Below are 10,695 nucleotides of genomic sequence, written 5' to 3' on the forward strand. Positions count from 1 at the left end.
GTTTAGCATCTCTTTGTGGTTGTTTTGCTTCTATGTGGTCGTTTTGCGTCTCTTTGTGGTTGTTTAGCATCTCTTTGTGGTTGTTTAGCGTCTCTTTGTGGTAATTTTCTGTCTCTTTGTGATTGTTTTAAATCTTTTTGTGGTCGTCTTGCTTTTTTGTGGTCATTTAGCGTCTCTTTGTAGTTGTTTTGTGTTTCTTTATGGTTGCTTTGCATCTATTTATGGTCATTTTGTGTCTCTCAGTGGTCATCTTGCTTCATTGCTGTCGTTTTGCATCTCTTTGAGGTTGTTTAGCATTTCTTTGTGGTTGTTTAGCGTCTCTTTGTGGTTGTTTAGCGTCTCTTTGTGGTCGTTTTGCATCTCTTTGAGGTTGTTTTGCGTCTCTTTGTGGTTGTTAAGCGTCTGGTCCAAGGGCCCTGGGTTGGCACCCAGTAGGCCCGTACAGTAATCCATACATGATACTAACAAGCCAACTACCTACAGTATCACCTTATGACTCTGGTAGGGGGGGCACCAGGGGCCCCGTGGTCCACTGGCCACCCCTCTGGCCATCGCCCTGGTTTCTGGTGTTTAAGACACGTTTCAACTAAATTTTGTCTCGAGAAGCGTTATAGTTAGGAGGGCTACTCTGCTTCTTCCAGCACTTCAGTTAAGCAAAGCTAGACTATCTTATATTGTGACATTTTTAAAATGCAAAAAAAGAGAAAGGAAAGAGAAAGTGTGAGAACAATAAAGATTAGAAAGTGCTAAATAACATCAGAAATATAAAGCAGGAAATAGACAAATAGAAGCAGGCTGGGGGAGAAACGAAGGAGCAGAGAGAGGATGAAAGAGATGATAACTGATGGAGTGGGACGGAGGTCAGACTAATCAGCTCTACATCACAGGAAACGAGGGATGAGAGATGAAACGAGAGAGAGAGCGGCCCTTGAAGCAGCTTTTTTAATAAAAGATCTTCTTCCCTGCTTTGCTGTTAAACATGACATGTTGTGCGACATGTAGGCGGCGACGACAGGACGTAGGCGGGCAGGACCTCGTGATAACGGCAGGACCTCGGTGATAACGACAGGACGTAGGCGGGCGGGACCTCGGTGATAACGGCAGGACCTCGGTAATAACGGCAGGACGTAGGCGGGCGGGACCTCGGTGATAACGGCAGGACCTCGGTAATAACGGCAGGACGTAGGCGGGCGGGACCTCGGTGATAACGGCAGGACCTCGGTAATAACGGCAGGACGTAGGCGGGCGGGACCTCGGTAATAACGACAGGACCTCGGTAATAACGGCAGGACGTAGGCGGGCAGGACCTCGTGATAACGGCAGGGCCTCGGTGATAACGACAGGACGTAGGCGGGCGGGACCTCGTGATAACGGCAGGGCCTCGGTGATAACGACAGGACGTAGGCGGGCGGGACCTCGGTGATAACGGCAGGACCTCGGTAATAACGGCAGGACCTCGGTAATAACGGCAGGACCTCGGTAATAACGGCAGGACGTAGGCGGGCGGGACCTCGGTGATAACGGCAGGACCTCGGTAATAACGGCAGGACGTAGGCGGGCCGGACCTCGGTGATAACGGTGACAATTACAACGTAGGCGATGACAACCAGGTTGTAGCCGGGCGGGACCTCGGTGACGACAACAGGACGCAGATGATGACGACAGGACGTAGGTGACAACAACAGGACGCAGATGATGACGATAGGACGTAGGCGATGACGACAGGACGTAGATGACGACGACAGGAAGTAGATGACGACAACAGGACGTCGGCGACAGGACGTTGACGACAGGACGTAGGCAACAGGACGTAGGCGACAGGACGTTGACGACAAGACGTAGGCGATGACGACGGGACGTAGATGACGACGACAGGACGTAGGCGACAGGACGTAGATGACGACAACAGGACGCAGATGATGACGATAGGACGTAGGCGATGACGACAGGACGTAGATGACGACGACAGGAAGTAGATGACGACAACAGGACGTCGGCGACAGGACGTTGACGACAGGACGTAGGCAACAGGACGTAGGCGACAGGACGTTGACGACAAGACGTAGGCGATGACGACGGGACGTAGATGACGACGACAGGACGTAGGCGACAGGACGTAGATGATGACAACAGGACGTAGGTATGTCATGTAGAGTTGTTTAGTATGTTTGCATACTAAACGTAAACCTTGGTTCGGACTTCCAGGTGTTAAAAGGCCCTAAAAGTTCTACCAAAGTTCTTTTCAAACTGGAGGTGTGAACGTCCGTCCTTTTGTGAACCGTCTCGGTGATTTGCAGCTGTCTCTTATGTCAGTTACTTTTTTAACGAGCAGCTTCACTTCCACAGAACACATTGACTTCTCACCATTAACCTTCACAGATATTTATGGTTTAAAGTGTTGAACCTTTGGAGTACAGGACATTCTCTCTGACCGCCAACTCTCAGTAAAAAGCAACACACACACACACACACACACACACACTATAAAACACAGTTAGCTGGTGCATATCCATCACTCTGACTTTCTCCTGGTTTCGGTCCCACAGAAACAAAAGAGTCTTTGTGTTGGATCTGGACTGGATCTCTCCTCTCTGCAGCCTCGCCAACTTCCCCACACGAGGATTTAGGAATTAGGCAATGAAAAAGGAGGCAGTCGAGGTAAATCCCACAGCTTATGAAACAACTCCCTCACCACCACCTCTGCTGAAACAACAGACCACAAACTGGGAGTATGCTCTGTGAGTATGCAGAGAGTAAATGGAGTCTCCGGGAAGTCAGTCCTCATCATGACCTGTAGTAGACAATCCAAAACCTGCAGGAGAGTTCAGGGTTCACTCCTCCATACTGAGGTTTCCCTTCACTTCACATGATCAGTGGCAGAGTTGCTCAACACCGATGTGACTCATCATCAACTTTTGGTTCAATGCACAACGAGACAACAGCTGCTTGCCTTGGCACTGGACATATCAGGATTTTTGGATTTGTCCCACACGGACATAATTTCTTGGAATACTGGGACGAGTATAGAGACGTCACTAGATCTGAGACTATAACAGATTTAACAGGAGAACTGGTGAAAAGAAGAATATTAAAAAAAAAATAGGCCTAGGCGGTGCTGACATGACGTAGGTGGTGACGACTGGATGTAGGCTGTGAAGATTGGCAAAGGCGATGATGACATGACGTAGGCGGTGACATTTAGGACGTAGGCGGTGACGACTGGACGTAGGAGGTGATGACCAGACATAGGCGGTATTGACAGGACGTAGGCAGCGACGACTAGGACGTAGGCGGTGACAATAGGACGTAAATGGTGACGATAGGACGGAGGCGGCAACAACTAGGTCGTAGGCGGTGACAACTGGACATAAGCGGTGACCATAGGACGCAGGCAGTAACGACAGGATGTAGTCGATGACGACAGGATGTAGGCTGTGACGACTAGGATGTAAGCGGTGATGACAGTACATAAGCGGCTAAGACAACGACGTAGGTGGTGACAGTTTATTAAATGTCCGACCAGAGAGGAGAACACGCTGGACAAGTGCTACTGTAACATCAGTAAGGCATATCACGCCGTTCCCCGCGCTGCGCTGGGAAACTCCGACCACGCCTTGGTCCATCTCATCCCCTCTTACAGGCAGAGGGTCAAACTGGTTAGACCGGTTGTGAGGACGACCAAGAAGTGGAGCAGCGAGGCGGTGGAGGATCTGCGTGAGTGCCTGGACTGCACGGACTGGGAGATGTTTAGGACCGCCACTGACAGTCTGGACGAGTATGCAGAGGCTGTGACGTCATATATCAGCTTCTGTGAGGACAGCTGTATACCGACGCGCACCAGGGTTCACTATAACAACGAGAAGCCCTGGTTCACAGCCAAACTCAAACAGCTTCGTTTGGTTAAGGAAGAGGCATTTAGGAGTGGTGACAGGGAGGGCTTTAAAGAGGCTAAATACGCGTTTGGCAAGGCGGTGAGGGAGGCCAAACGGCAGTATGGAGAGAAACTACAAGAGCAGTTCTCAGCCAGTGACTCTGCCTCAGTCTGGAAAGGGCTGAGGCAGATCACAAACTATAAGCCCAAACCGTCCCACTCCACGAATGACCTCCGACTGGCAAATGAGCTGAATGAGTTTTACTGCAGATTCGACAGACGAGGTGACGGTCCTGACTACATCTCCTCTCCCCCCAGCCATCAGCCATCAGCAGTTAACACTGTTAACACCAGCACCCCCCAGCTTTCTCCACAAGCACCGAGCCTGTGCACACCCCTCCCCCCCTTCACACCTCTGTCCATCAAAGAGGGGGAGGTCAACAGGCTCTTCAAAGGACAAAACCCCCGCAAAGCAGCCGGCCCAGACTCTGTCTCACCTGCAACCCTGAAACACTGTGCAGACCAGTTGTCACCAGTGTTTACAGGGATTTTCAACACCTCCCTGGAAAACTGCAGGGTGCCGGCCTGCTTCAAAGCCTCCACCATCATCCCAGTCCCCAAGAAGCCAAGGATCACAGGTCTTCAGGACTACAGACCCGTCGCCCTGACCTCCGTTATAATGAAGACCTTTGAACGCCTTGTGCTCCACCACCTAAAGACTATCACCAACCCCCTGCTGGACCCACTGCAGTTCGCCTACAGAGCCAACAGGTCTGTAGACGACGCAGTAAATTTAGCCCTCCACTACATCCTCCAGCACCTGGACTCCCCTGGCTCCTATGCCAGGATCCTGTTTGTGGACTTCAGCTCCGCATTCAACACCATCAGCCCAGCTCTGCTACAGGACAAGCTTTCCCTGCTGAGCGTGCCTGACTCCACCTGCAGGTGGATCACAGACTTTCTAACAGACAGGAGTCAGCACGTAAGGCTGGGGAAGCAAGTCTCCGACACCCAGACCATCAGCACCGGTGCCCCCCAAGGCTGCGTTCTCTCCCCACTGCTCTTCTCCCTGTACACCAACGGCTGCACCTCCAGACACCAATCTGTCAGGCTCCTTAAGTTTGCAGACGACACCACCCTCATCGGCCTCATCTCCGAGGGTGACGAGTCTGCCTACAGATGGGAGGTTGACCATCTGGCATCCTGGTGCAGCCAGAACCACATGGAGCTGAATGCTCTGAAGACAGTGGAGATGGCAGTGGACTTCAGAAGGAACTCAGCCCCGCTCCCCCCCCTCATCCTGCGCGGCTCCCCAGTTAACACGGTGGAGTCGTTCCGTTTCCTGGGCACGACCATCGCCCAGGACCTCAAGTGGGAGCTAAACATTAGCTCCCTCACCAGCAAGGCCCAGCAGAGGATGTACTTCCTGAGGCAGTTGAAGAAATTCAACCTGCCACAGACCATGATGGTGCACTTCTACTCGGCCATCATCGAGTCCATCCTCACCTCCTCCATCACCGTCTGGTTTGCCGCTGCCACCGCCAAGGACAAGGCCAGGCTGCAGCGGGTCATCCGTGCTGCAGAGAGGGCGATTGGCTGCAACCTTCCCTCCCTCCAGGAGCTGTACACCTCCAGGACCATAAGGAGGGCAGGGAAGATTGTGGCCGACACCTCCCATCCTGGACACCATCTCTTTCAGACTTTACCATCTGGCAGGAGGTTAAGGTCCATCAGGACCAAAACCTCACGCCACAAAAACAGTTTTTTCCCCATGGCAGTGGGGCTCTCCAACAGCCCATCCGCCCCCCTGTGACTGTCTTCCCCTCACACACACACTACGGCCCCGACACTGACTCTCCCCCTCTCTCATACACTCTCAATACCACCCCCTACAGTATCCCTCTCTCTCCCTCTCTCTCCCTCTGATACCTGATTGTTTTGTTTGCACACCGACAATATTTGCACTATCTGTTTATACCATGTTTATTTTATAGCTTATTTTGTAAATTGTAAATTTTTTATTCTTATTTTATTCTAACGTTTAACTATTCTTTGTTATTATACTGTTTGCCTCGCACCAACAAAGCCAAAGAAAATTCCTCGTGTATGCCCCTTACACCTGGCAATAAACACCTTTCTGATTCTGATTCTGATTCTGACAACTGGACGTGGACTGGACAGAGAAGAAGAGCTGCTACCGGAGCAGAGAAGAAGAGCTGCTACCGGAGCAGAGAAGAAGAGCTGCTATGGGAACTGGGATGTAGTGAGCAGGGAGCGAGTGGAAAAATGTGTACTTTCAACGGTGGCGGAGCTGGAAATAGGAGCCTCATTTGGACGCGCGCCGTTCGGCGGCAGTGTGTTTTGGCCTTTAGAACAAAACTCCTAATTATTACAGATTATCTCAGGCCCTCTTAAAGTTTGTGTGTGTGAGTGTTTTAGATTCCAAGTCTGTCCAAACTCTCACTTTAGTTTAGTTTCTCCACTTTAAGAGCCTCTTTACACAGGAGAGGTTCCTGTCACACACAGCTCCAGACTGTCAGCTGATACATACACAGTGTGTGTTGGATCTTTCAGAGGTTAGATGTGAGTCATGGGATCGTGCCAGATGTTGTACACTGTTGATATCCAGAGAGTGAAAATGATGGAACACCTGACAGCTAACAGTGACCTCACCTACAGGGAATCTGATTGGACACACACACACACACTCTCAGCGTGCCTAACATAATGGAATTCCTCAGCCTCCCACAGCTCAGGATTGAGTTTCCTGGCGGGGGGAAGCTATCAAACTGCATTGTGGGAAACATTAGGCTTCACACAGAGTGCCCCCCCCCCCCACCACCACCAACACCGAGAGGCCAAACAATCAACAGGTGGCTGCCAAGATAACAGGAGATGAACTGATATCCCAAAAACAAAAGCTTATAAAGCTTTTTGGCACTTTTTTCAGGAAAGAAACGTCGTCTGACTGAATACAGAGCGCTGCAAGGATGACGTGTTTTTGTAGGCCAACCATGAAGTTAGTATCTCTCTGGTTCCCTCCACTAAACCCCAGTGGCATTGTTCCCTTGGGTTTTGGATTATTGCAGAAAATCAGCTTTGTGGCAAACACGTTTATGATACTGACAGGTTTTGTTCAGCAAGATAATCTCCACTAATGAACAGCACACGGCTGGGACTCCTCGCTCTCTCACTCGGTAGCGGCGTGGAGGGAGACGGCTGCCGGTGTGCATGTGTGCATGTGTGCATGTGTGCATGTGTGACGCCAAACTGGTTGAGGATACGAAAAAGTTTCACTTTTTTACCATGTTGGTTTTTGGCCGTCTCCATCTTGGTTTTTGGCCGTCTCCATCTTGGTTTTTGGTCGTCTCCATGTTGGTTTTTGGTCGTCTCCATCTTGGTTTTTGGCCGTCTCCATCTTGTTTTTTGGCCGTCTCCATGTTGGTTTTTGGCCGTCTCCATGTTGGTTTTTTGGTTGTCTCCATCTTGGTTTTTGGTTGTCTCCATCTTGGTTTTTGGCCGTCTCCATCTTGGTTTTTGGCCGTCACCATGTTGGTTTTTGGCCGTCTCCATCTTGGTTTTTGGCCGTCTCCATCTTGTTTTTTGGCCGTCTCCATCTTGGTTTTTGGCCGTCTCCATCTTGGTTTTTTGGCCGTCACCATGTTGGTTTTTGGCCGTCTCCATCTTGGTTTTTGGCCGTCTCCATTTTGGTTTTTGGCCGTCACCATGTTGGTTTTTGGCCGTCTCCATCTTGGTTTTTGGCCGTCACCATGTTGGTTTTTGGCCGTCTCCATGTTGGTTTTTGGCCGTCACCATGTTGGTTTTTGTCCGTCTCCATCTTGGTTTTTGGCCGTCTCCATGTTGGTTTTTGGCCGTCTCCATCTTGGGTTTTGGCCGTCTCCATCTTGGTTTTTGGCCGTCTCCATGTTGGTTTTTGGCCGTCTCCATCTTGGTTTTTGGTTGTCTCCATCTTGGTTTTTGGCCGTCTCCATCTTGGTTTTTGGCCGTCACCATGTTGGTTTTTGGCCATCTCCATCTTGGTTTTTGGCCGTCACCATGTTGGTTTTTGGCCGTCTCCATCTTGGTTTTTGGCCGTCTCCATGTTGGTTTTTGGTTGTCTCCATCTTGGTTTTTGGTTGTCTCCATCTTGGTTTTTGGCCGTCTCCATGTTGGTTTTTGGCCGTCTCCATCTTGGTTTTTGGCCGTCTCCATGTTGGTTTTTGGCCGTCTCCATGTTGGTTTTTGGCCGTCACCATGTTGGTTTTTGGCCGTCTCCGTCTTGGTTTTTGGCCGTCTCCATGTTGGTTTTTGGTCGTCTCCATGTTGGTTTTTTGGTTGTCGCCATCTTGGTTTTGGGGCGTCGCCATCTTGGTTTTGGGGCGTCGCCATCTTGGTTTTTGGCCGTCTCCATCTTGGTTTTTGGCCGTCACCATGTTGGTTTTTGGCCGTCTCCATCTTGGTTTTTGGCCGTCACCATGTTGGTTTTTGGCCGTCTCCATCTTGGTTTTTGGCCGTCTCCATGTTGGTTTTTTGGTTGTCTCCATCTTGGTTTTTGGTTGTCTCCATCTTGGTTTTTGGCCGTCTCCATCTTGGTTTTTGGCCGTCACCATGTTGGTTTTTGGCCGTCTCCATCTTGGTTTTTGGCCGTCACCATGTTGGTTTTTGGCCGTCTCCATCTTGGTTTTTGGCCGTCTCCATGTTGGTTTTTGGCCGTCTCCATGTTGGTTTTTGGCCGTCACCATGTTGGTTTTTGGCCGTCTCCGTCTTGGTTTTTGGCCGTCTCCATGTTGGTTTTTGGTCGTCTCCATGTTGGTTTTTTGGTTGTCGCCATCTTGGTTTTGGGGCGTCGCCATCTTGGTTTTGGGGCGTCGCCATCTTGTTTTTTGGCTGTCTCCATGTTGGTTTTTGGTCGTCTCCATGTTGGTTTTTGGTCGTCTCCATGTTGGTTTTTGGTTGTCGCCATCTTGGTTTTTGGCCGTCTCCATCTTGTTTTTTGGCCGTCTCCATGTTGGTTTTTGGCCGTCTCCATGTTGGTTTTTGGCCGTCTCCATGTTGGTTTTTGGTCGTCACCATGTTGGGTTTTGGCCGTCTCCATCTTGGTTTTTGGCCGTCTCCATGTTGGTTTTTGGCCGTCTCCATCTTGGTTTTTGGCCGTCTCCATGTTGGTTTTTGGCCGTCTCCATGTTGGTTTTTTGGTTGTCTCCATCTTGGTTTTTGGTTGTCTCCATCTTGGTTTTTGGCCGTCTCCATCTTGGTTTTTGGCCGTCACCATGTTGGTTTTTGGCCGTCTCCATCTTGGTTTTTGGCCGTCACCATGTTGGTTTTTGGCCGTCTCCATGTTGGTTTTTGGCCGTCACCATGTTGGTTTTTGGCCGTCTCCATCTTGGTTTTTGGCCGTCACCATGTTGGTTTTTGGCCGTCTCCATCTTGGTTTTTGGCCGTCTCCATGTTGGTTTTTGGCCGTCTGTTGGTTTTTGGCCGTCACCATGTTGGTTTTTGGCCGTCTCCGTCTTGGTTATTTTTTCCCATTACAATGTGCACGCAGCATCAGCATCAGCATCAGCATCAGCATCATTTTTAAGACACGTAAAGGCTTCAAACGTTGAAATCTCTTCAGCTTGTGTTAACCACAGACTTTTTTTCAGGCATCTAACTAAACACCCATTGACTTCCAGACGAGGGAACAGGAAGTGATAAAATAACTCATTTCTGGGTTTTAGGACTAACTCCTGCAGCACTCTATAAGAAAGAAGATGATTCAAATCAATGAAATTATCATTAGCATAAAAGTGCACAGAGAGCTAATTCATAGGCATGAAAGGCCTCCAACATCCAACATGTTTCAACACTACGGGAATAAACAAGTATTAAATCGAAAAAGAGTTTAAAATGAACAGATCTGCTTCAGGAGAGTTCAGACTTCAGTGTCAACATGTCTGCGATTTACAAGAAGAATCTCAGATAAAGTTCGTTAAGGATAAAACCGGCTGATCTGAGAGCCAACAAGTGACGAATGGAGACGTATTCAATTAAATTTGGATCTTTACTCTGATTACAAATGTGTCTCCTGGATCGGACGACTCTCCCAGACAAATGTTTATTTACAAAACCCTCCTTTTGCTTCACATTTGGAGGCCGATATCCTCCAAACACACTTACACACGTCTCTCCATAGCTAACGTTGGCCTGTTTTATTATGGCAGTTATATTTAGTCTGTCATCAGGAGGAGAGCCCGGCTCATTAAGTGGAGCACTAAGATGTTTACACTGAGGAAATCTCTCGCGTATCATCTGAGCTCTGTATATTTTCATAGAGACACTTTAGATTGGTTTCTAGCCTAGTTCCCAGGAAGAGACGGATTTGTGGAGCGCACACACACACACACACACACACACACACACACACAGAGAAGAGCCTGTCTTCCTCGTTTTACACACACTTCATTAAGAGACATTATTTTAATTAATAAAAACAAAAGACCATCATTGAACAGACTGTCAGCATCAGAGGGACATCTCCTGGATGGTTTTACAGCACACAGATAGAGGGCGCTGTTCTTCATCAATAAACAAGGGAGAGATATCACCTCCTGTCTCCCCTTTATTACACTAGCATCTGTAAGTTCATTAAAGCTCCCATTATATAGTGTATACAGTACACTGTACATAATATACAGTAGTATATACTATATATATGTAGTTGTTTTTTTTCCATCTTCGTTTCCATCTTGGTTTTTGCCCGTCGCCTTAATGGTTTTTGGCCGTCATCGTCTTAGTTTTTGGCCTTCGCCTTCATAGTTTTGGGCCATTTCCATCTTGAAAAA

At 49.0% G+C, this 10,695-nt stretch overlaps 1 long non-coding RNA gene across 1 annotated transcript in view; it reads left to right on the forward strand.

The window, feature by feature from the left end:
* LOC141759878 (uncharacterized) overlaps positions 1 to 10,695 on the forward strand; it is a 213,177-nt gene that overhangs the window by 9,158 nt on the left and 193,324 nt on the right. The gene's annotated exons all lie outside the window — the stretch shown is intronic.

This window comes from Sebastes fasciatus, chromosome 21 (genome assembly GCF_043250625.1).
Source record: "Sebastes fasciatus isolate fSebFas1 chromosome 21, fSebFas1.pri, whole genome shotgun sequence".
NCBI classification, from domain to species: domain Eukaryota; kingdom Metazoa; phylum Chordata; class Actinopteri; order Perciformes; family Sebastidae; genus Sebastes; species Sebastes fasciatus.